This window comes from Microcebus murinus, chromosome 8, assembly GCF_040939455.1.
Source record: "Microcebus murinus isolate Inina chromosome 8, M.murinus_Inina_mat1.0, whole genome shotgun sequence".
Taxonomy (NCBI): Eukaryota; Metazoa; Chordata; class Mammalia; order Primates; family Cheirogaleidae; genus Microcebus; species Microcebus murinus.
The window spans coordinates 8,967,466-8,994,358 of record NC_134111.1 but is presented as its reverse complement, the minus strand read 5'-3'; the positions used below and the strand labels follow the sequence as shown (position 1 = coordinate 8,994,358).

The window sequence follows — 26,893 nt, the reverse complement described above, 5'->3', positions numbered from 1 at the left end:
TTTTCTCCTTACCGCCACCGACCCGGCCGCACCATAGAGAGTGTAAACCGAGACCAGAGAGGAGGCTGCCTCTCTATGGTAACGCCCCGCACAGGCGCCGGCCTGACTGCCTTGGGTTTCGAGAGGTGAAAGCCCTAAGAGCTTTTGCCCCCACGGAGAACGTTAGTTGACCCTGATGGGGACCCGTACGGTGAAGGTTCTTTAAGAAAAGAGTGGCCAGAGTGTAGTTAGGACCCTTAGGGAGTTGCAGCAAAACTCGGGCTAGACAAGGAGGGTCGGATCTAAGCGGCCACAACAAGGTACCAGAAAGCAGGGAGTGTAATAGAAGCTAAGGAGGAATCTGAAAAAAATAAATAAAGATAAAGAGGAGTCTGGAAAGCCTGGATAAAAGTCGTCTGGCTGGAACTTCCTTTGATGGGGGCGTCTAATACCTGAAGGAAGCGGCCTTTCACTTCTGGGTTACGAGCGCCTGCCCATCAGGTGATTTCAGTGAGGAAATTGTGCCCTGCGACTACCCGTACCGGGGCTGTGCATCGCCGCTCTCTTCCTTTCCCGAGCTGGCGCGAAGGCTTGTGCCGGAAGCCCAACTTGTTAACGGTTCTTTGCCCTTTTAGGAAAACAGACGGCCCGGTACGTGCCTCAAGGACCCTTGAGTCGGCCAGCACGAGTCCCTTCTTACTTAAGCGCCTCCACAAATAACGCAGCTACAGTCCTCCCTCGCGTACGTTAACCTTCGGATGACATGTGGGAAAATATTTTGGAGGATAGAGAGCTATGCAAATTACAGGGTTGTCTTCAAGGATCCTGAAGGACCCACGGTTTTGCTTCGTCAAGCCTCCACGCTCGCCGGTAATTTGACATTGTGTTGAGATTATGCACTGTCCAATGCATTGAGTTTTTACTGTAGCTCTTGTGTGCCGAGCTCTGTTCTAGTGGGTATGTGTTGGGGAAGGGGTGCAAAGCTGTGAGATCCTGTCCCCATCCTCAGGGCCTTAGGAGTTACGGCTGGAGAGGCTATGCCAAAGCAATAAAGCCACGTGTAGGCCTTTCTGTGTAGTGTAGAAAAGGGAGAGGAGTGTGGTTTAAAAGAGTAAAGATCACTTGGAGCATGTAACTCTTGATTGGACCTAAAAGGTGACACCTTTGGGACTAAAGCACAGGCAACCTTTTGAAAATGGTTGATTATGAAAACATTGCAGAGAAGAAACACCATGGAGCAAAGGCTCAAGGAAGATACTAGGAAGAGAGCAGTGTAACTGAAGTGGGGGGAAAAAATAACAAGGGAAGAGTGGAAAGGAAGTTTTGATAAATAAGATGGAAAAGATTGTTTTCTTATTTGCATAACATAAAATATAGCATCTTAACCATTTGTGAGTGTATACTTCATTAGTGTTAAGTACATTTACATTGTACAACCAATCTCCAGAATTCTTTTCATCTTGCAAAACGTGCTCTGTACCCATTAAACAACAATTCCTCATTCTCCTTTCCCTCTAGCCCTGGTAACCTCCTTTCTACTTTCTGTCTCTGTGAATTTGTCTAGGTACATAAAATAAATAGAATCATAAAGTATTAGTTCTTTTGTGTCTGGCTTGTTTCACATAACATAGTCTCCTCAAGGTTTATCCATTTTGTAGTATGTGCCTGAATGTCCTTCCTTGTTAAGGCTGAATGATATTCCATTGTATATGTATACCACCTGGATTACTTCCACCTTTGGGCTATTGTGAATAATGCTGATGTGAATATGGGCATACAAAATATTTTTTAAAGAACCAGCCTTTAGTAGAATGGGGAAGATTTTGAAACCAAGCAGAAAAATTCATACTTGATACATACTGTTTCAGGTCCTTGACTTGGGTGAGGTGGACATGGTGAAAGAACTGTTTTAGAAAGTGTCTCTGGGGACCAGGTGCAGTGGCTCATGCCTATAATCCTAGCACTCTGAAAGGCCTAGGCAGGAGGATCACTTGAGCTCAGGAGTTCGAGACCAGCCTGAGCAAGAGTGAGACTCCATCTCTACTAAAAATAGAAAAAATTAGCTGGGTGTGGTGGCCCATGCCTGTAGTCCCAGCCACTGGGGAGGCTGAGGAGGAAGATAACTTGAGCCCAGGAGTTTGAGGTTGCTATGAACTAGGCTGATGCCATGGCACCCTAGCCTCAGCAACAGAGCAAGATTCTGTCTCTAAATAAATACATAGATAGCTAAATAGGTAGACTCTGGTAATGAAAGCTGAGTATATACTCCATTTATATAAAGCATTTAGGGCAGCCTCTAGACATGCCAGGCATTGCATTATTGCTTTATGTAACTTATTGATAGATTATTGATAGGTCATTGAATCCATCAAAATAGACATGAGCCAGTTGTTATTCACCCCATTTTAAGGTGAGAAAATCAAGGCTCTGGGTTCTAGATGGGCAGAGAGGAGGCTCACCAACCACATGTATATACAAGTGATTAGGAAAGAAAACTGCCATGGAAGCTAGGCACCCAAAGGCACTGACTGACTATTCACTGATGTGGGCAAGGCTACTGAAAGAAAAAATTCTCATGTAAGTGTGACTTTTCTCAGGAGAAAGAATAGGCTGACATGAAGAGCTTTCACTGTCACATTTCTAGTGTGTATAAGAGGCTCAACACAGCAGAATTGCATCTTCCAAGGTCCCTAAAAGAACCAGAGATTTGGTTACAGGTCTGTTCATTGCCTTTAACAAATATAGGTAAATATATCTTTGTATGTAATGGAGAAATTAATAATACACACCCTTCCCTACTCAACACTTCATCTTTCATTTTATATTCTCAAAAATACTGTGAGATCTTTTAAGGAAATAATCTCCTTTTGGCAGATGAGGAAATTGAAAACCAGAGAGGAAAATATTTGCCCAATGTCACATGCCTGTGGTACCAAAGCTTCAACTGGAACCTGAACCTCCAGAATTCCCACTCTGCTTTGGTATTCCTTAGAAAAATAGACATAGTCTGAATGAGTGGACAATGAAGTAAAATACATACTATGACAGGGTAAGTGTTGCAGGAAAAAATAAGCAGTGAGGGGAAGTAGGGAATGCTGAGGGTAGGAAATGACGTTTTTGTTTATGCCAGAGGGACCTTGCTGAGAAGGTAAATATTATACAAAGATCTGAAGTAGATGAAGGAATAAGAAATATGCATTGTTGGGGGAGCAGGAATTCTAGGTAGAATAGCAAGTGCAGAAACCATTCTGGGGCAGGAGGATGCCTACTACGTATAAGAACAGAAAGGAGGCCAGAGTGACAGAAGCAGAGTAAAGCAGGGTAAAAGTAGGAATTGAGGTCAGAGCAGTAAGAGGATACTAAATTAGGTAGGGACTAATAGGCCATTGTAAGGACTTTGGCTTTTATTGAGTAAGATGGGAAGCCATTGAAGGTTTTGAGCAGAGAAGTAACATAATTTTACTTTTTTTTTTTTTAAAGAATCGCTTTGGCTTGTGTTTTGACAATAGATTCTTGGGGAGCAAAGGGAACTACTTAGGAAACTATTGCAGTACTCCAGGTGAGACATAACGGTGGCTTGGGAAAGGTGCAAGCAGTATGTTCAGACAGGATGGCATATGGTATTTGATGGCAATTTATACAGAGTGTAAGAAAATGAAGGGAGTCCAAGGTGACTTTAAGATTTTTGACTTGAAAAATGGAGTTGCCATTTAGGAAAATGGGAACGATGAAGGAGAGAAGGTTGGGGATGGGAAAAGCAAATTCCATTTTGGTGCTGTTAAGTTTGACGTGCCTATTAGATTACCACATGGAAATATGAAAAGGCAGTTAGGGCCAGGCGTGATGACTCACGCCTGTAATCCTAGCACTCTGGGAGGCTGAGGCGGAAGGATCACTCAAAGTTAGGAGTTCAAGACCAGCCTGAGCAAGAGCGAGACCCCTGTCTCTACTAAAAATAGAAAGAAATTAATTAGCCAACTAAAAATATATTTTAAAAAATTAGCCGGTCTTGGTGGCACATGCCTGTAGTCCCAGCTACCCAGGCGGCTGAGCGAGGTTGATGCGATGGTACTCTAGCCCAGGCAACAGAGGGAGACTCTTTCTCAAAAAAAAGAAGGCAGTTAGATACAGAGGAGTCTTGGCTGGGCATGGTGGCTCACACCTATAATCCTAGCACTTTGGGAGGCTGAGGCAGGAGGATTGCTGGAACTCATCAGTTCAAGACCAGTCTAAACAACATACAAGACCCTATCTCAGAAAAATTAGCTGAGCATGGTAGTGCACAGTTGCAGACCCAGCTACTCTGGAGGCTGAAGCAGGAGGATTGCTTGAGCCCAGGACTTTGAGGTTGCAGTGAACTATGATCACGCCACTGCCTTCACACCTGGGCTACAAAGTAAAACCCTGTCTCAAAAAAAAAAAAAAAAGGCCGGGCGCTGTGGCTCACGCCTGTAATCCTAGCTCTTGGGAGGCCGAGGCGGGCGGATTGCTCAAGGTCAGGAGTTCAAAACCAGCCTGAGCAAGAGCGAGACCCCGTCTCTACTATAAATAGAAAGAAATCAATTGGCCAACTGATATATATATATATATATAAAAAAAAAAAATTAGCCGGATTGCTCGAGCCCAGGAGTTTGAGGTTGCTGTGAGCTAGGCTGACGCCACGGCACTCACTCTAGCCTGGGCAACAAAGCGAGACTCTGTCTCAAAAAAAAAAAAAATTATTTTTAAAAGATACATAGGGGTCCTGAATTTAGAAGAAAGGTCCAGGTTGGAGATGGAAATTTGGGAGACATCAGCATGTAATGAGTATTTATTGCCATCAGATCATCTACTTATTGAGTGTAGACAGAAATTTGAAAAAGATGTCTAAGGTGATGAAATAAGAGGAAATCAGGAAAAGAATCCAATTTGAGTTGTTGGAGCCGCGGGGAGGTTCAAAGAAGAGCAGCCATTTCAATTGCTGATGGACTATAATTGACCATTGCTTATAACACTGGAGTAGTGAGTATGAAATTGGATGAAATTCCTGATTGGAATGGGTTCAAAAAAGAATAGTAAGAAAAGAATTGGAGAGAGGGAGGATAGATAACTTGGGGAGGAATTGGTTGTAAGGGTAGGAGGCAGAAAAATGATACTTCAAGGGATAGGTGGGGTCAAGACAGTATTCAAGTTATTTCATCCACAAATATTTGAGTGTTTCTAAAAAATAGGAATTCTCTTTTTATAAATGTAACCTCAGTACCACTATCACACCAAGAAACTTAACACAGTTCCTTAATATCAACTACCCTGTTGATCTTCAAATTTCTCTAATTATCTTTCTTCTTTTTTCCCCCAACCCACCAGTCCTAGGCAACCACTAATCTACCTTTTTGTCTCTATAGATTTGCCAATTCTGAACATTTCATATAAATGGAATTATACAATATCTGACTGGCTTCTTTCATTTAGCATTTTTTTCACGGTTCCTCCAAGATGTAGCGTGTTACAGTACTTCATTCCTTTTTTTGTCAAATACAATCTCATTGCACATATATATACCACATTTTGGTTATTCTTTTATTAGTTGATGGCATCGGATTGTTTCCACTTTGCAGCTGTTGTGAATGATGCTGCCATGAGCATTCTATTAGAAAATTTTGTGTGGACATATGTTTTCAGTTTTCTTGGACATAAATTTAGAATTGATGGATTACATGATAACTGTATGTTTAAACTTTTTAGGAATGGATAGACTGTTTTCCAAAGTGAAGTCTCCATTTTACATTCACATCAGCAATATATGATGGTTCCAATTTCTCCACATCCTCACCAACACTTATTATCTATCTTTTTTATTATACCTATACTACTGTGTGTGAAGTGGTATTTCATTGTGATTTTGATTTGCATTTCTTGAATGACATAATATTAAACATCTTTTCATGTGCTTATTGGCCAGGCTGTATATCTCATCAGAGGAATGTCTATTCAGATCTTTAGCCCCTCCTTTTTTTTTTTTTTTTTTTTTTTTGAGACAGAGTCTCACTCTGTTACCTGGGCTAGAGTGCTGTGACGTCAGCCTAGCTCACAGCAACCTCAAACTCCTGGGCTCAAACTCACATTTCGATGGCACATTATGAAGACTTTAATCTTTCCTTAAACACGATAATGTTTTCCTTTATTCACATGATTTCTAAGTATATTTCTCATGCAGGACAGTTTTTCAACCTTTATATACAAGGACTCTGTAACATTTTTCTTTCAATGGCAACCTCTATAACCTTTAAAATAGGGTAAGTAACTTGTCTGTTTTAGAGGGAATACAAGAAATCTACCAGATGGAACATCCTGTTAAAAGGTTTTTAAAATCCCTTATAGAATTACATGGTTTGCAAATATTTTCTCCTATTCAGTCTTTTCGTTTTCTTAACGATGTCCTTCACAGCATAGAAGTTTTTAATTTAGATGAAGTCCAATTTATCTATTTTTTCTTTTTCACTGTATTTTTGTTGTCCTATCTAAGAAACTATTGTCTAATTCTATTGCTTTTAGCTCTTATATTTAGGTCTTTGATTCATTTTAAGCCACTTTTTATATATGGTGTGAGGTAGGGGTCCAACTTGATCCTTTTGCATGTAGCTATCCAGCAACATTTGTCGAGAGGACTTTTCTTTCCCCCATTGAATTGTCTCGGAATCCCTGTTGAAAATCAATTGACTCTAAATGTATGGGTTTATTTCTGTACTCTCAATTTTATTCCATTGATATATATGTCTATTCTTATGACAGTACCACCTATTTTGATAACTGTACATTTGTTATAAGTTGTTGAAATTCAAAAATATGAGTCCTTCAACATTGTCTTTTCTTTTTCAATTATTTTGGTTATTTGGCTTTTTTGTTTGTTTGTGTTTGTTTTTAAGAGATGAGGTCTCAGTATGTTGTTCATGATGGACTCACAGCCTCTCAAGTAGCTGGGACTACAGGTGCATGCCACCATGCTTAGCTTTGGCTATTTATTTTTCCTTGCATTTTTATATGATTTTTTTTTTTTTTTTTTGAGACAGAGTCTTGCTCTGTTGCCTGGACTAGAGTGCCATGGCATCACCTAGCTCATGGCAACCTCAAACTCCTGGGCTCAAGCAATCCTTCTGCCTTAGCCTCCTGAGTAGCTGGGACTACAGGCATGTACCACCATGCCCAGCTAATTTTTTCTATATATTTTTAGTTGTCCAGCTAATTTCTTTCCATTTTTAGTAGAGACAGGGTCTCACTCTTGCTCAGGCAGGACTTGAACTCCTGACCTTGAGTGATCCGCCCATTTCAGCCTCCCAGAGTGCTAGGATTACAGGCGTGAGCCACAATGCCTGGCCATATATGATTTTTTTTTTAAAGAGATAGGGTCTCACTATGTTTCCCAAGCTGGAGTGCAGTGGCTGTTCACAGGTGTGATCATAGCCTTGAACTCCTAGCCTCAAGTGATCCTTCTGCCTCAGCCTCCCACAAAGCTGGGACTACAGGCATGTGCCAATATGCCCAGCTTCACAAGAATTTTTTAATAAGCTCATTCATTTCTTTAAAAAATGCAGTCATAATTTTGATAAGAATCACATTGGATCTGTGGATCAATTTGGATAGTATTGCCATCCTAACAGTATTACTTCTTTTAATTAATGACCACAAAATGTCTTTCCATGCTTTTAAATCATCTTTAAGTTGTTTCAAAGATATTTCTTAGTTTTTATAATATATGTTTTACACTTCCTTTGTAAATCTATATTTTTATTCTTTTTGATGCTATTGTAAATAGAATTGTTTTCTTAGTTTCATTTTCAGATTGTTCATTTGAAAGCATATAGAAATACAATTACTTTTTGTATTGATCTCTTATCCTGCAACTTTGCTGAATGCATTTTTTAGGTTTTTGGTGGATTCTATATACAAATCATGTCATCTGCAAATGAAGATGGTTTGCTTATTCCTTTCCAACCTGTATCCTTTTTATTTTATTGCCTAATTTTCCCAGCTAGAACCTCCAGTACAATGTTGAATAGAAATGGCAAGAGTGGACATCTTTGTTTTATTCTGATCTTAGGGGGAAGCATCAGTTTTTACCATTAAACATGTTTGCTGTGGGGTTTTCATATAAGGCATTATATGAGGATGTTCCCTTTTATTCCTAGTTTGTTGATTGTTTTATCAATAAAGAGTTTTGGATTTTGTCAGATCTATTTTCTGCATCTATTTTGATGATCGCGTGGATTTTGTTCTTTATTATTATAAGATATATTATATTGTTTGACTTTCAGATATTAAACCAACCTTGCATTCCTTGGACAAGTTTCACTTGATTGTGATGTATAATCCTTTTTATGTGTTGTTGAAACTGATTTCCCAGTATTTTGTTGACAACTTTTGAAACTATATTTACAAGAGATATTGGTGTCTAATTTTCTTGTGATGTCTTTTTCTGGTTTTGATATCAAGTTAACACTGGCCACACAAAATGAGTTGGGAGTAAAGTTTTGGCACTTATTATTTTTTAAATGTTTGATAGAAATCAGCAGTGAAGCCATCTGTGCCTGGGCTTTTCTTTGTGGGTAGGTTTTTTACCCTCTTTCTTTTATTACTAATTTGATCTCTTTGTTTATGATAGCTCTATTCAGGTTTTTCTGTTCTTCTTGAGTAACTTTCAATAGCTATGTCTTTGTAGGAATTTGTCCATTTTATCTAAGTTATCTAATTTGTTGACATTCAACTGTTAATAGTGTTCCTTTTGGTCCTTTCTGTTTCTATAAGATTAGTATTAATGTTCCTGCCTCCTATTTTTTTTTCAGTTTGTTCAAATCAGAACAAACAGTTCTGATACACTGCATTTGATTTATTTATTTCTTAGGTCTCTTTGAAATATATAGATTTCTACCCTTAATGTCATTTTGTGTTGATATATATTTATTGAAGAGATGCAGTCATCTGTCTTGTAGGTTTCCCACATTCTGAATGTATTCCTGGAAGTCATTAACATGTTCTTCTATTCCCTGGTTACTTGATAGTATTTATTCTGATTCAGGTTTTCTTTTTTATGGCAAAACTACTTCATATATCAATCATGAGGCACATATTTCCCATGGTCTCTTTTCATGAAGTTTAAAGTCATTGATGAGTATTACCTAGGTTTGTTATTACAACTGAAACAGTTCAATAGAAGGCAGAGTACGTGGGCAAAAGATCCAGACTGTGGGATCTTCTGGAGTTCTCTTTTGATGGTTATGAGTACTATATTCTACGCTATTTGTAGAACCTTGGAGTTAGGAGATGAAATCTACTCCAACTCTGCCACCAACTAGCTGAGCATCCTCTTTTCCTCAACTGAGGGCCTCAGTTTCATCATCTATAGAATGGCAAAAAACTAATAATACATCTAAGATTTCTTGCTATTCTAATATTCTGTCTAAGCTTAAATAGAGGACTTACTCTCTACCAAATACGATTGGGTGGGTTAAAAAAGATCTGCTAATGTTAGGTTATTCCTCCCATCTCATACCAGGAGTATTCATTTCAAAGTGAAAGTTTACCAATCATTAAATCCAGTCATGTATATAACAAGATCCAGTAAAGGGATTGTGGGTAAAGGAAGATGATGCCAAAGGCTTGGTTTCTGGATTCTAGTTCTGGCTCTGCCTGCTTTCAGCTAATCACATTCCTTCTCAGGGTCCTTTCATAGAGTAAAAGGTTGCACTAATGATCTCTAAAAGCCTGTAAACTTTATGATTGTATACCTTATCTTGATTTTTTTCCACAGTTGAGAGGACTATTTTTTTCGAAAATATCTTCTACCCTACTTGTTTCTATCTGCATTCTGATTGTGTCTTACACGTCTACGGCCATACCACCCTGAACGCGCCCGATCTCGTCTGATTGTGTCTTACTCAGCAACTGACTGGCAGAGGCCTGCCCTCAGTGTCAGTTTATATAGCAAATTCAGCTTGGGCACAGAAAACTGGAAGAGGCTGGGTGTGGTGACTCACGCTTGTAATCCTAGCACTCTGGGAGGCTGAGGCGAGAGGATGACTTGAACTCAGGAATTCAAGACCAGCCTGAGCAAGAGCAAGACCCCATCCCTACTAAAAACAGAAAAAATTAGCAGGGCGTAGTGGTGTGCACCTCTAGTCCCAGCTACTCAGGAGGCTGAGGCAGGAGGATTGCTTGAGCCCAGGAGTTTGAGGTTGCTGTGAGCTAAGCTGATGTCACATACTCTAGCCTGGGCAACAGAGTGAGACTCTGTCCCAGAAAAACAAAAACAAAAACAAAAAAATAGAAAAGAAAAGGAAAAAAAGAAAACTGGAAAAAAATATTATCAAGTTATTATCTCTGGGTGATAACATTACTGGTCATTTTAAAAACATGTCTGTATTCTTTATTTTCTTCCTACAAACATATATTTTTATAAATTTCTGAATGTTATCCTTAAAGGATTTGATAGAATAGTTTTTATAGCATGCCCTAACAAAGAAGAATCACTAAACTTCAGGTAGGTAGATTTTAGACTTCCTCCTCTTCCTATGATTCAGTTAGGCAGTATCTTCCAGTCTTAGTTAGCCTAAATACTTTAGTAATGGATACTTACATATAGTTAGATAGTTGTCTTTACTTAATGTTTTTAATAATTTAGATTAGATATTAAGGAAAAAGAAAATATTTTATACCTACAGAAATTAAAATTCAAAGAGAACAGCAGCACATTCATACTATCAACATCTGTGTCACAGCTCATGGAATCTGGATTTGCACTGCTTGGGGAACAGGTAGTCTCTTTGCTAGAGAAGTGGTGCATGTTATAGAAACATGTGGATAAAAACAGGGTGTGTCTTTTGTAAATGATGAAAACAGGAGATTGAAAACTAGTTTGCTCGATCACATTCATAACCACTCCCTGGAGAGCAATTACTCTCATTACTTGACATACCTGCTAAGTATCACCCACTGAAGGAGACAATACAAGGGTTTGGTTTAATTCTTATGTGCTTCCTCATGTGGCAATGTATAATGCTACTGGTATGCCCTTCTGTAAACTCTGTAGTAGCAGTTGCTCGAGAACTGGTTAAGTCAGGGCTGTCCTCATAGCTATCAACTCACTGTGTGACTCAGACAAGTCAGTTAGCCTAGTCACAAGAATCAAGATCACATTATGGAGAGGATAGTTCTAGTTTCCAATGTTGTCACAATTAGTGAAATTGATATTACAAAACCCACTTATCAATAAGAAAGGCAGTTTGGAAGTCAGTGTCCTTACTGTAAGAAGCATGACAAAGACCAGTGATTCTATGGACAGCAATGATGCAAAACAAATGATTGAACAGCTCTTTAAACATCACCTGCTGCCCGATGTGTCAGACGCTGCACCTGCTCAGGCTTTTTGAAGATTATTCCTTCCACCTAGTAAAGACCAAGGGAAACTGCCGTAAAGTAAGTAAACTTTAACTCCTAACTTGTCAAATAATAAAAAATAAAAAAAGTAAGTAACCTAACGTAGTGTTTTATTTTTGGTATTTCCTTTTGAATTGCCATCAGCGCAGTCTCTCGAGCAACCGTTAGTCCATACCAAATTGCACATGGACTCTTGTGCCAGTGGCCCAATCACCCCACCCAAATACACAGAACCGTTTAGAGGCATTCAAAACCAAACGAAGGAGTAATTTGTTTTCATTTATACATTGTCCATTAGCCTCTCCTTTGCCAAAATTTAGCCTGTCCCTGGGCATACATAACTAAAAAGATACAATTTTTACACTCAAGGAAGTCAGTTACCTGGGAAAAAGTATACAGTTATTACAATGATGGAGACCTGCGCAAGGTGTATAGGAACACAAAAGGGAGCACTTAACAGGTGTGGGTGAGCCAAAGAAAGCTGGGGAGGAATAAAGGCAACATTCTTGACATAAAAGAAACAAAACATTGAAACTCAGCATTATGACATATTTAGACTCTCAGAACTATAATAACGCTGTAGACTAGTTCTCATTTGGACATGGTTTATTTATTCTGATGGTTTCAAGCAGCTCTTAATCTTTCCATTTTAACAAGGTCACTTAGAGTTTTATAGATAATATCTCCAAAAATGAGCATATTTTGACATGTGAACTATCACAGGCACACACACACTTGAAGGTCACCTACATACAGCAAAGTGAGAAAAGAATTCATTAGCTAGATCAGAATGTATAAATGAAACTGCCCTACTATTTCTGCTTTAGGAAAAATAATAGATCCCTGTCTGCATTTATTCACTCATGTTAAGGATAAAATAATTCCAACTATCTGTTGTAAATCTCAGGGTACTTACTATCTCATTGTCATGCATGGGAATCTTTGACTGCCACTACAGGAATCACACATTTATGTTTCTTCTATTTTTGTTTTTGACACATTATATCATGCAGTACTTGAAATGAAGGTTAAGTCATCACTCTGCCACCTTACAGTTTAAACATTAAACTATGCATTAAGAAATCAACAAATTTTACACAAATTGACCAAGGGGTTGATAAAAAAAGAAAAAACTGAAATCAACAAATTTTAAAATTATTTCTAAGATTCATATTTGCCATATTTCTTGACTAGTCTTATTTATTTAGTTTCCTGTTCCTGAATGAAATTCTCTTATCTTATTCTGTTTGCAATAACTCAAGTCCTTTTTCTTCTTTTCAGATAACCTACTTATATTTATGCTAGGTTTTCTAGTTTTCTTTATTGTTTCCTCTAATTTTTAAATGTCACATTGCATGCACAACATTGAGCATGGGCTCTCATTATTCTGTTTACAGTCACTAAACTAATCCTCAAATGTATTTTGAGGAATTTTATCAATTCCCAAAATTTGCCTTTGCTTCTGCAAAATTTAGCTGGATAACTTTCCCAGCACTGTCTTTGCTCATGAACTTGGCCACACTGCATTCCTGTACATCCTACCATGCTGCATTGGCATTCTGAGTCATCTGGGATTAGGCATCCTCCCTACTCTTAACTGTGTAATATTTAAACTTCTCCACTTGCCTGTCTCCTTTCTTTTGAATTCAGACACCATGTGTATGAAACTGACCGACCTTGATTGGTTTCAACCTGTAACTCCTGACTGCAACAGGTAGTTTAGTTGCAAACTCTTGAAAGTAACAGGTTTAATGAGAAGCTGACACTTCTTACTCTCACTAAACTTAATATTTTACATTTCTATAAATTCAAAAAGCAAGATTATACTGTCTTATCAATAGGCCCTCTTTGTCCATTGATAACATAATATCTCAATCTAAGCAAAAACTATTTGTATCATACCTCAGAAGACAATTTAGATTCCTATTAGTGCCAAGCAGTAGAAAAGTAGAAAATTTTACTGCATAGAGACTACCAGTCACTTCAACAGATTTACTAGACAACAACAGCCTGTATAAGTCACAAAGACAATGCTAGTCTATGCCTAGAAGAGCAGCCAGGGTGTTTTCCTAATGGCAGATGGGGTAAATTAGACTCTACACTTTCCATTTAGGGATGTGGAAAATACAGCATCCCTAAAAGTTGACCAAGGATCACTGTGTTTATCCAATCAGCTTAATGGAAATGATAAGAGAGAGAAACTTCAGAGCCAAGGAATTTTTTGACAGATCCTCAAATTCTGCCTTAGAATCTTGGAAAGTTAGGTCTAGAAAGTAACCTAGAGATCTTTTAATCCACCACCCTTACTTTACTGTGAGAAAACTAAAAGCCAGAGCACTAAAATGATTCACCTAAGGTCCCACATTCCTGGTTAGTAACAGATACAAAACTAGAACTAGATCATCCTGAGTCCATTTCAGTAATCTTAGAGCTGGCTGACAAGTAAATTTGACAACCCATACTTTGAACCCATGTTCCAAAAGGTATCTTATATCCAGCTGCTGAATACCACTTTCTCAGTAACTTAGGCAAAGAGATCCGAGTATTTTGAACAGAAAGTCTTGCCTATAAAGTGGGAAGAAATGCCTGTACAGACCTGCTGACTGAAGTCAGTCTTTGCTTCTCCAAGACAAAGAGTCTTGGTCATGTGGTTAAAGTTAACAACCGATTGTGTCACTAGGCTGAGAGCAGACAACCCTTTTTGGAAGCAGTAGGCTGAAATTAGAATTGAATAAAAGAGTTACAGAACCCAGTGAGAATGGCCTTTATCAAAAAATCTCCAAACAATAAATGCTGACGTGGTTGCGGAGAGAGAGGAACACTCCTACACTGCTGGTGGGACTGCAAACTAGTTCAACCTCTGTGGAAAGCAATATGGAGATACCTTAAAGCGATACAAGTGAATCTACCATTTGATCCAGCAATCCCATTGCTGGGCATCTACCCAAATGATCCAGTGACACTCTACAAAAAAGACACCTGCACTCGAATGTTTATAGCAGCACAATTCATAATTGCAAGGCTGTGGAAACAGCCCAAGTGCCCATCAATCAAAGAATGGATTAATAAAATGTGGTATATGTACACCATGGAGTACTATTCAGCTCTAAGAAACAATGGTGATATAGCACACCTTATATTTTCCTGGTTAGAGCTGGAACCCATACTACTAAGTGAAGTATCCCAAGAATGGAAAAACAAGCACCAGATATATTCTCCAGCAAACTGGTATTAACTGAGTAGCACCTAAGTGGACACATAGGTGCTACAGTAATAGGGTATTGGGCAGGTGGGAGGGGGGAGGGGGGCGGGTATATACATACATAGTGAGTGAGATGTGCACCATCTGGGGGATGGTCATGATGGAGACTCAGACTTTTGGGGGGAGGGAGGGAAATGGGCATTTATTGAAACCTTAAAATCTGTACCCCCATAATATGCCAAAATAAAAAAAAATAATTAAAAAAAAAAAAAAAAAAAAAAAAAGAGTTACAGAAGATTGAACTTGGAGCTATCTCACAATGCTGGGAGTTATTCTGGTTTTGTTTGCTTGCTTTTAATGAAATATTTCAGGCACAAAAGAGAATAGAGACTATGATAAACTTCTTGTGTAGCCTCACCTGATCCCATTTTCTTCCCTCGACCTTGAAATTGGTGTTTATATTTTCATACCTCTTCTTGTGCTTTACCTGTTCTATACAAATGTGTCTCTAAGTGATAGTATTATTTTCATATTTTAAACTCTCTATAACTGCTATCATATTGTATATATTTTTCTGCAACTTGCTAGGCTTTTTTTTTTTTTTTTTTTTGCTTAACACTGTTTTTGAGATTTATTCTATTGACACATAAGATAATTTCAGCTAATTTTATTTTATTATTACTTTTTTTAGGGACAAGGTCTTGCTCTGTTGCCCAGGCTGGTCTCAAACTCCTGCCCACAGAGGGCCCCTCTGATCTGTCAGTGTTACTAAGTAAAACAGCAACTAGCAGAGGACTCCAAATGCATCCAGTGAAATAAAAAGATATTTCCTCTGAAAATGAAGTTAAGAACACAATTCCACTTATACTAGTTTCAAAAAGAATAACATACTTGGAAATAGACTTAACAAAAAAAGTATTAGAGTTATAGACCAAACATTGTTGAAAGAAATTAAAGAAGACCTAAGTGAATGAAAAGACATCATGTGTTTATGATCCAGAAGACTTACTATTGTTAAGATGGTGACTCACACCTGTAATCCCAGCACTTTGGGATGCCAAGGAGGAGGATCACTTGAGACCAGGAGTCCGACAGCAGCCTGGGTAACATAGCAAAACTCTGTCACTACAAACAAAAAAAAAAAAGAAAAGAAAAGAAATAACCAAGCATAGTGGTGCATACCTATAGTCTCAGCTACTTGGGAGGCTGAGGCAGGAAGATCACCTAAGCCCAGGAGTTTGAGAGTACAGTAGCTATAATTATGCCACAGCCCTCTAGCCTGGGCAACAAAGACATACTCTGTCTCTCCGAAGAAAATAAATTAAAGAAGAAAAAAAAAGATTACTGAGCAATAATCAGACCCTGTCTCTATAAAACAGAAAAATTAGCCAGGCATGGCACACACCTGTAGTCCCTGCTACTCAGGGTGCTGAAGCAGAAGCATCACTGGAGCCGAGGAGTTTGAAGTTGCAGGGAGCTATGATGATGCCCCTCCACTCTAGTCCCAGCCACAGAGCAAGACCTCATCTAAATCAAATCAAATAAAATAAATGAAAAATAATAAGATAGCAATACTCTCCAAATTGATCTACAAATTCAATGCAATCTATTTCAAAATCCTAGCCAGATTCTTTGGAGAAATTGACAAATTGATCCTAAAATTAATAAATTTTAGGAAATCCAAGAGACCAAGAAAAGCCAAACTATCTTGGAAAAAAAAGAACAAGGTTGGAGGACTCACACTTTCCAATTTCAAACCTACGACAATCAAAAATTACTACAAAACTACAATAATCAATACAGTATGTTACTGGCTCAAGGATAGACATATAGACCAATGGAATAAAATTGGGAGTTCATGAATAAACCCATACATATGTGTTCAACTGATTTTTGATAAGGGTGCCAATTCAATGGGAAAAGAATAGTCTTTTCAACAAATGGTGATGGAATAACTGGATAGCTACATGCAAAAGAATGAAGTTATACTCCTACCTCACATCATATGTAAAAGTTGATATGGAACTAAAACTGCTTTAAAATATAAAGTGTAGGCCAGGGCGGTAGCTCACGGCTGTAATCCTAGCACTCTTGGGAGGCTGAAGCTGGAGGGGAGGATCGTTTGAGGTCAGGAGTTTGAGACCAGCCTGAGCAAGAGTGAGACCCTGTCTCTACTAAAGATAGAAAAATTAGCCCCCCCAAAAAAGAATTTAAAAATATAAAGTCTATTTAAAAGCAAAAATTTTCAAGTTGACTGAAAATGAATCAAAGACTTAAATGTAAGATCTAAACTATAAAACTCTCATCTCAAGATTTTTAAAGTTGCTTTCATAATTTTTTGTGTATAACTTAACTTTTAAATTTGATATAATTTTAATTTGACATCTTTGGAAACTTAAAACTTTTAAAGAAAGTAACTTATTGTAGATTACTAAATGATTCAATTTGACATATCTTAGATACTATGGAATTAATAACAAAAAAACTAATGGAAAATTAAAATCTTTTGTGAGCTTCCTTAAGGATATGAACTTTGATTCATTACTAATTTCTGAAAAAGCAAATAGAATTTCTTCCAAGGAACTCAGTCAATGCTTTTTGATTATAATAAACACAAAATTTTGTAAAAAGAAGCTGTTTCACTTGAATACAACACATTCATTCCTATAAATAGAAACAACTACACTATTTAAAAATTATTTTACTCCTGAGACTTGGGAATTAAAAAAATTTCTTTTGTTTGATTATAATAGGTTGAAAGAAATTCACAGTGTGATTGAGGGGTTATAAAAAATATCTTAAAAGATTTTCCATGTATTTATTTCAAACTAATGAATTTGTTCATTTAGGTATTAATATTTTTGAAAGTTTGAACTCTATACTTCAGAAAGGGTTAAATAAAAGTCACCTAAAGTATGTAAAATAAATAAATAAGTAAAATTAAACTATAAAACTCTATGAAGAAAATATAGGAGTAAATCTTCATGTCCTTGTTAGATTAGGCAATGCTTTCTTAGATATGACACCAAAAGGTCATGCAACAAAAGATAAAACAGATAAATTGGACTACAACAAAACTTTAAACTTTTATGCTTCATATGACACTATTAAGAAAAAAAGTAGACAACATACAGAATGGGATAAAATATTTGCAAATTGTATATCTGATAAGGGCCTAGTATCCAGAATATATAAAGAACTCTTTTTTTTTTCTTTTTTTTTTTTTTTTGAGACAAGGTAGAGTATGGTAGCATGATCATAGCTCACTGCAGCCTTGAACTCCTGGACTCAAGAGATTCTCCTGCCTCAGCTCCCCAAGTAGCTAAAACTACAGGTGCACAACACCTCGTCCAACTAATTTTTTTTCTTATTTTTCGCAGAGGTGAGGTCTCAGAATGTTGTCCAGGCTCGTTTCAAACTCCCAGGCTCAAGCAATCTTCCTGCCTTGGCCTCCCAAAGTGCTGGGATTACAAGCGTGAGCCATTGCTCCTGGCCCAGAATATAGGAAGAACTCTTACAGTTCAATAATAAAAAGACGATTAACCTAACTTGAAAACCAACAAAAAAAATCTAAATAGACATTTCTCCAAAGAAGATATACAAATGGCCAATGAGCTCATGAAAAGATCCTCAGCATCATTAGTCATTAGAGAAATGCAAATAGGAACCACAAAGAGATACCATACTAGGATAGCTATAATAAAAACAAACTGGAAAAGCAAATATTATAATGACAAGTATTGGTGAGGATGTGAAGAAATTGGAACCCTCATATACTGCTTCTGGAGATGTAAAATGGTCTAGGTACTTTGGAAAACAGTTTTTCAATTTCTCAAAACGGTAGGTATAGGCTTCCATATGATCAAACAATTCCATTCCTAGATATATGCCCAAGAGAATTGAAAGCATACATCCATTCAAAATCTTTTTTTTTTTTTTTTTTGAGACAGAGTCTCACTCTGTCGCCCTGGGTAGAGTGCAGTGGTGTCTTCATAGTTCACCGCAGCCTCAAACTCCTGGCCTCTATCACTTGATCCTCCTGCCTCAGCCTCCCAAGTAGCTGGAACTACAGGCACACACCACCACACCTGGCTAATTTTTCTATTTTTAATAGAGATGGGGTCTCACTCTTGCTCAGGCTGGTCTTGAACTTCTGACCTCAAGCAATCCTCCCACCTCAGCCTCCCATAGTGCTGGGATTACAGGCATGAGCCACCGTGCCTGGGCTGCAAAAAATCTTGTCCACACATAAAGATTGATAGCAGCGTTTTTCATAATAGCTCAAAAGTGGAAACAACCCAAATGTTCATTAACTGATGAATGAACAAATAAAATGTGACATATCCATACAGTGGAATATGAATAATAAATCTTGAAAACATTATGCTAGGTGAAAGTAGGCAGAAACAAGAGGCCACATATTGTGTGATTTCATTCGTACGCAATGTCCAGAATAGACAAACCCATAGAGATAGAAAATAGACTAGTGGTTGCCTAGGGCTGATGTAGAGAGAGGGACTGAGGAGTGACTGCTAATGGGTACTAGGTTTCTTTTGGGAGTTATGAAAATATTCTGGAATTAGATAGTGGTGATGGTTGCATAACCTTGTGGATATTTTTTTAAAAGTTCAGCTGTACACTTTAAAATGGAGAGTTTTATGGTATATGAATTATATCTCAATTTTTAAAAATGAATCGCCTCAAAAAAAAAAAAAAGACATTTGCATGTTCTCACCATCTTTTTTCATTCTCCAGGACTCAAGAGCTAGAACCTAGAAGTGGAAGGTGTGGAGAGGGTCAGTTAGCAGAACACACCATGCACCATGCCCTGGAGCCTACTCGACGAAGAGGAAGGGGGATCGCTTTGAATTGGGTATGAAAAATGAAGATTTAAACTAAACTGGATTGTTTTACTCACTGAAAGTGCTGGAGAAGAATTGGCACGTGCCCCAAATGCCATTTGGACATGGGAAAGGAGCCTTGTCAGAGCACGGTTGAAGGCGGGGATGGCACGAGAGATTAGATCACGTTCTTATGTTCATGCTTCACTGAACCGAAACTTCTCCATAAACTGGTTGCATAAATATAATGTATGTAGAATGCCTTGGGTGTAGGTAACACCAAGTAAACAAAGCTATTATTGTTGTTCTAGTTTGGAGACGATGAAATGAGTGCCCCACAAGACAGAGGGTCAAAACAATGAGCTATTGACTTCTCCACACCATTGGAAGGATCCAGGGGCTGTGGGAGAAATGGCTGATTCCAAGTTTGAAGCAGGGATAGTACAAGACACTCCTGGGAAACCTTTCACTAAGAAAAGCAAAGAAGATTTCAATGACAGGGTTGTGTCAAAGGGACACAGGAGCAAGCCTGAAGGGGCAACCGCCAGCCAAAGCTGAGCTGATCGTGCTAACCCATTATTAGAGAATTGTTCATTGAGGGGAAAGAATTAATCATTTATCCTGCCTTTCCAGTAGAAAATGTATTTCAGTGTAACCAAACATTTGTAAGCAATCAGAGAAAGCTTTTCTTTAGAGAAGAGTGCCAGCTAATAAATGTAGGACAAATGATAGAACTATGAAATTTAAGTCTTTCCAGCCCTTATGAAATAGGGATTTGGACAAGAATTATCAGTAGATGCCAAAACCTTTAGTTAAAAGTCTGCTGGAGAACTGTATACCTGCATAATGCTAAACTGTTATCCCACAATCAACATAATTGTTCAGGGGAAGCTGTTGCCACCTTAACACAGGGATCACTCTCAGCATTGCTAATAGTGGCAAGGACACATTGTGTTCCTCTTGGTGTGATGCAATAGGAACAGCATCACCTGCAAAACAATTCTTGTCAAAGTATTTAAAATCATACCCAGGCTTGGGTGGCTCAAGCCTGTAATCCCAGATCTTTGGGAGGCTGATGCAGGAGGATAGCTTGAGGTCAGGAGTTTGAGACCAGCTTGAGCAAGAGCCAGACCCTGTCTCTACAAAAACTAGAAACATTAGCTGGGCGTGGTCCTAGTTACTAGGAAGGCTGAGGCAGGAGGATCCCTTGAGCCCAGGAGTTTGAGGTTGCTGTAAGCTAGGATGACGACACTGCACTCTAACCTGGGCAATAGAGTGAGGCCTTGTCCCAAAAATAATAATAATAACAAAATATTTAAAATCAATTCAACCAAGGGTTAGATCTAACTTCCAATTTACAGGAACTATAGGGGAGAGAAGAACAGAGCAAATGATACCTAAAGGAAACGATCAGATGAATCTAGGTATTGAGATATTCTATAAGACAACTGTCCTGGCCTCTTCAGCAAGTCATTGTTATGAGGGGAAAATGAGAGGCAGACAGACTGCTTTACAGGGATAAAGAGCTGGGTGCAGTGGTTCACACCTGTAATCCCAGCAGTTTGGGAGGCCAAGGTGCGAGGATCATTTGAAGCCAGGAGTTTGAGGTTGCAGTGAGCTATTGTGCCACTGCCCTCCAGCCCAAGTGACAGAGCAAAACCTTGTCTCTAAAAAAATTATAATAAATAAACAGATGGAAAAAGACTTAGGAGACCTAGCAATCAAATGCAATATATGTCCTTGCTTAAATCTTGATTTAAAAAACAACTGTAGAAGCCAATTAGGGGATATTACAGTAGTCTGAATAGGGACTAGGTAATATTATATATCAAAGAATTTTTAATTTGTTAGGTGTAACAATGGTATTATGGTTACATAGGAAAATATCTTTTTATTTTTTTCTTGGAGATGCTCACTAGACTACTTAAAGGTAAAAAATTATGTCTGTAATTTACTTTAAAATATGTCAACAACAAAAATAGATGAAACAAATAAGCCCGAGTGTTAACAATTGGTAAATCTAAGTAATAGTTTTATGAGTGCTCAGAATATGAGGGGACTTCAAGAACTTCATGGAAAATGGAATTAAAGATAAAAATAAAAAACATAAACTTTATTTCTCAATATAAGGTCCATCAAGTTCAAGACAGTTTTGTAAACAATGATACCAGTCATTTAGTTAATCTCTAAAGAACTGAATGTCCTGGGAATGTAACCATGTCAATCCAGCCTTTTTACATTATTAACTGAAGAAAGATGGGTGGGTGACCTTTAAAGATTATTTAAGATTAGGAAATAGACCAGATGCAGTGGGTGGCTCACACCTGTAGTCCTAGCAATTTGGGAGGCATAGATGGGAAGATCACTTGAGGCCAGGAGTTTGAGACCAGTCTGGGTATCGTAAGGATACTCCGTCTCTACATAAAATAGAAAATTTAGCTGGGCGTGGTGGCACATGTCTGTAGTCCCAGCTACTCAGGCAGCTGAGGCAGTAGGATCACTTGAGCCCAGGAGCTTGAGGTTGCAGTGAGCTATGATGATGCCACTGCACTCCAACCTGGGTGACAGAGCAAGACCCTATCTCCAAAAAAAGGAAATAAAAATAAGTTGGAAGGAACCAAATCAGAACTGTAAGATGGATTGTTGCCCATCAAAACTCTCACAAAATTGCCCTCATCTAATGTGGAATGAGCAGGAGCTTTCTCATGGTGGAGGGCTCTCTGGTGAAGTTTACCTAGGCATTTTTCTGCTAAAGCTTTGACTTTCTCAAAACACTCTCATTGCTGGGTGCGGTGGCTCATGCCTGTAATTCTAGCACTCTGGGAGGCTGAGGCGGGAAGATCACTCAAGGTCAGGAGTTCGAGACCAGCCTGAGCAAGAGCGAGACCCTGTCTCTACAAAAAAATAGAAAGAAATTAATTGGCCAACTAAAAATACATAGAAAAAATTAGCCAGGCATCATGGCACATGCCTGTAGTCCCAGCTACTCGGGAAGTTGAGGCAGAAGGATGGCTTGAGCCCAGGAGTTTGAGGTTGCTGTGAGCTAGGCTGACGCCACAGCACTCTAGCCCGGGCAACAGAGTTGAGATTCTGTCTAAAAAAAAAAACAACAAACAAACAAACAAACAAAAAAACACTCTCATAACAAGCAGATATTATTCTTCTTTGGCTCTCCAGAAAGTCAATAAGCAAAATGCTTTGACTTGAGCATCCAAAAACACTGTTACCATGACCTTTGCTCTTGACTGGTCCACTTTGCTGTGACTGGACCACATCCACCTATAGCAGCCATCGCTTTGATTGTGCTTTGCCTTCACGGTTGTACTGCTAAAGCCATGTTTCATCTCCCGTTACAATTTTTCAAAGAAATACTTTGTGATTTTGATTCCACTTGTTTAAAAATTTTTTTTAATATTTTAAATTTTCTTTCTCTTTTTTTCTCCCCCCCCCATCTATGATTGTAAATTAATGGCAGAAAATGTTGAAAATTTTAAAAGTTCTACTCTTGTCTGCAACTGATCTGGGTGCAACAGTTTTGGCACCCATCCAGTGGAAATTTTGCTTAGCTTTCATTTTTCAGTCAGAATTGTGTGAGCTGAACCAGTTGAGATGTCTATGGTGCTGGCTGTGGTTTGTGCTGTTAATTGTTGGTCCTCTTCAATTAGGGCATGAACTAGTTTGGTTTTTTCCTCACAAGTTGATGTAGATGGCCTGCCACTGTGGGCTTCATCTTCAATATTGTCTCGTTTCTTCTTAAAACGAGTCATCCATTGGTAAACTGCTGATTTCTTTGAGGCATTATCCTCATAAAGCATCAATGATTTCACCTTTCTTCCACCCAAGCTTCACCCTTAATTTTATGTTAGTTCTTGCTTCAATTTTAGCAGAATTCATGTTTCTCTGGTAGGGGCTCTTTTCAAACTGATGTCTTATCTTTATTAGTGACTCAAACTAGATCCTGTTTAAACATGTTATAACAAATCAGTACAAGTTTATTTTGGTGCAAAAAAATTGGAATCTATGCATAGAATCCATGCATAGTGTTTTCATAATATGTGTTTTCCATCAACTTTTAAAAAATTCCTCATATTATTTTTTTTCATGTACCTGAAAATTTTCATGATAAAAACGTTAAAGAAAATAAAAATGGTAAGCTTAAATAACTATGGAACCCTCTGCTTAGAACTCCATCTTTAATTCTCCAATCTTTTATTACCTTATATTTAACCACCTGCTAATACCTTTTCCTACCATCTAAACACTTGTTTGTTTATTTATTTATTTATTTTTGGTCAATCCATTCTACACATAGCTACCAGATAAATTGTCTTAAAGCATAGTCTGAGTGTCTCTTTCCTGCTCAACGTCCCTTCATGATCTTGTATACCAAATAAAGTCCAAACTTTTTAGTCTGGGATTATTGGCCTGATGTGTTCTGTCCTCCATTTATATTCCTAGTGTTTCTACCACCATTTGTATTTATATCCCCTAAGTCTCTTGGTAAATCCAACTACTACTTGCCATTCTTGGTATGTTTTTTGTCTTCCGTTTAGCATATTCCTTCTTTTTGAGGCCTTCCCCTCTATCTCTGCCTGTTGAAAGACCATCTATTGCTTTTCCTTTTTTTTTTTTTTGGAGAGAGAGTCTCGCTCTGTTGCCCTGGATAGAGTGCACTGGTGTCATCGTAGCTTACTGCAACCTTACTGCAAATCCTAGGCTCAAATAATCCTCCTGCCTCAGCCTCCCAAGTATCTGGGACTACAGGCATGCACCATAACACCTGGCTAATTTTTTCTAATACGTTTTGGTAGAGCCGGTGTCTCGCTCTTGCTCAAGCTGGTCTCGAACTCCTGACCTCAAGCCCATCCTCCAGCCTCGCCCTTCCAGAGTGCTGGGATTACAGGTGTGAGCTGCCAGGCCTGGTCCTAAACACTTGTTATAACATTATGCTAATTCTCTCAAAATTATATTACTATCATATATAAATAGTGCATAAACAAAAGAAGTATAACTGTGGGCTTTGGGAGGCAAAACATCACTAATTCTTATTTCATTCATTAAATTTTTTCAGTGTTCTCTTGAAGCTGCGTTTATACTGTTTTTCCTATCAGCTTTTTCTTTTTATAACTCATTGTATCTTTATAAAATTATATGCAAGTAGTTTTAAAACTCAATGAAGAAAGATAGATCCTTTGTTTACTTTCTTGTATCACTTAGGAACGTGTAGAAAGCAATGAAATTGTTGTTGAAACCACAGTGGTTTTCAGGCTAGGTGCAGTTGCTCATTGTGCAAAGATCCAATTACTGAGACAATGAGGATTGCCAAGAAAGCCAGGGATTTTTAATACAACAGACGTCTTGTCTGGAAAACAGAAGAAACTGCCTCAACTCTGTCTCCCAACTAATGTGGATCATGGACCTTTAAGGGAGGGGCATGTGCCCTGGCAGGTTGTGGGGGATGCTGAATCTTGCCAGGAGGCCTGCTCAGAGGCCTTCAGAGTCTCAGCTCCTTTGTCTAGTAGAAAAGCCACCACTTCTGGAAAAAAACTCAAAAGGTCAAGTAGTTAGTTAAGGGAGTGGCTTATACAGGGGTCATTGAAATTTGTTCAATGGCTCCCTCCTTTACAAAATTAAGAAGAAAAACAAAGAAGATGAATAAAGGGGGAGGCGGGGGTGGAGGAAGATGACGGACAAGAAACACCACCAGACAGAGTGTCTCTGCAGAAAAGGCAGATTCTAGGAGAAATTACAAGAAAAAAAGCAAGCAGACAAGCATACATCGGAGGAGGGCCAGAAGGAGGGGTACCTTAGTCCACGGGAGACTCCACGGGAGGAGGTTGCAGAGGAGAAGTGGAAGCAGAGACCACCTGAGTAGCCTTGAGACCAGCGGGAAGGGTAGGTGGATCAGTCACCTTTCCCCTCCCCTGCATCTCGTACTGCCGGTGGGCTCCCCAGCGGGTGGAGAGACCTGTGGACACCAGCCCAGAGATGGCCACCGCTGTGAGCAGTAAGCCAGTAGCAGGTGCGGCACCAGGCTCCTAACTTCCTCGGGGCACCTCCGTGTGCACAGACCCAAGTGGTGCGGCAGGCGCCATATTGCCTCATTCTCCCCTCCCCCATCCCTATCTGTGGCTGCCAAGAAAGACAATATAGACACCAGCCGGAGGCACCTCCAGGGGATGGGACCTTCCCTTTTGGGGCCCTTCAGCTGACTGAAGGGAACTCAGACAGTGAGCTCCCTACCCGCCAGCTCTCCCAGGTGCTGCTAGCCTGGTGATCCCAGGAGAGCGGGGCAGACCTTGAGGCTGAGAGACATAGACCCAGCTTGGGCTCCTCATGGGTGAATTAGGACTGGCACTCCTCTCCCTGGTGGGGTTAGGGATTGAACTCTGGGGCACAGAGGTCAGACCTGTAGACCAGACCCCGTGCACCCAGGTCTCACATTGCCCGGGGTCACAGAAGGGACATACACGAATAGCCTACTGAGGTGTGTGTGCCTTCAAGGGCAGATCAGCGTCCTAGAGGGCAACCCTCCTCCCAAAGGGGGCGCTGTGTGCCCAGCCCAGGTGGTGATCCTGTGCAGGGAACCTCCCAGCCAGCATCACAGCCAGGGGAGGCCCGGTAGCGTGAGGTCTGGCCTGCTGGCAGAGGCCTAAGAGTAGCCACACAGTTGGGGAGGGAAGAGTGAGCCCGCTCCAGACTGCGGGTCTCAGATGGCCCCACCCCACACGCAGACTTTCTGACTGAGCGGGGCCATTCCAGCCCCGCCCTGACAGCTTTTCCCAGAAGCAGAGAACAGAACTTTGACCCCTGCTAACGGTATTGGTGGTGCCTGAGGGCAGGCTTACCCAACCCAGCTCCGCCCAGACTCTCTCCCAGACCAGCCCTCACTGAGGGGGAGAAAAGGACACACCTGGAAGTCCCAGGGCCCCTCTGACCACCTGAGGCACTAGAGTGCATCTCCAGAGGAACAAGAACTGGATACAAGACCCGAAAGCAACAGTGTAGCCTGTTTCTCTGAGCAAGCGCCACCTACTGACAGGGAGGACATTCTGCACATCCTTTTGATGGCACCTACTAATTCATCATACAGGGCGTGGTTCAACCTCTGTGGAAAGCAATATGGAGATACCTTAAAGCGATACAAGTGAATCTACCATTTGATCCAGCAATCCCATTGCTGAGCAGCAACCCAAAAGATTCAATGACACTCTACAAAAAGACACCTGCACTCGAATGTTTATGGCAGCACAATTCATAATTGCAAGGCTGTGGAAACAGCCCAAGTGCCCATCAATCCAAGAATGGATTAATAAAATGTGGTATATGTATACCATGGAGTACTATTCAGCTCTAAGAAACAATGGTGATATAGCACATCTTATATTTTCCTGGTTAGAGCTGGAACCCATACTATTAAGTGAAGTTTCCCAAGAATGGAAAAACAAGCACCACATATACT

General features: G+C 39.4%; 1 long non-coding RNA gene across 1 annotated transcript; it reads left to right on the top strand.

Annotated features, from left to right (window-relative positions):
- The first annotated feature begins 23 nt into the window (after positions 1–23).
- LOC105861883 (uncharacterized) lies at positions 24–26,677 on the top strand. Its single transcript, XR_001149761.3, has 3 exons — positions 24–480; positions 615–849; positions 19,346–26,677. It is a non-coding gene; the product is annotated as an uncharacterized LOC105861883 (long non-coding RNA).
- The last annotated feature ends 216 nt before the right edge of the window (positions 26,678–26,893 follow it).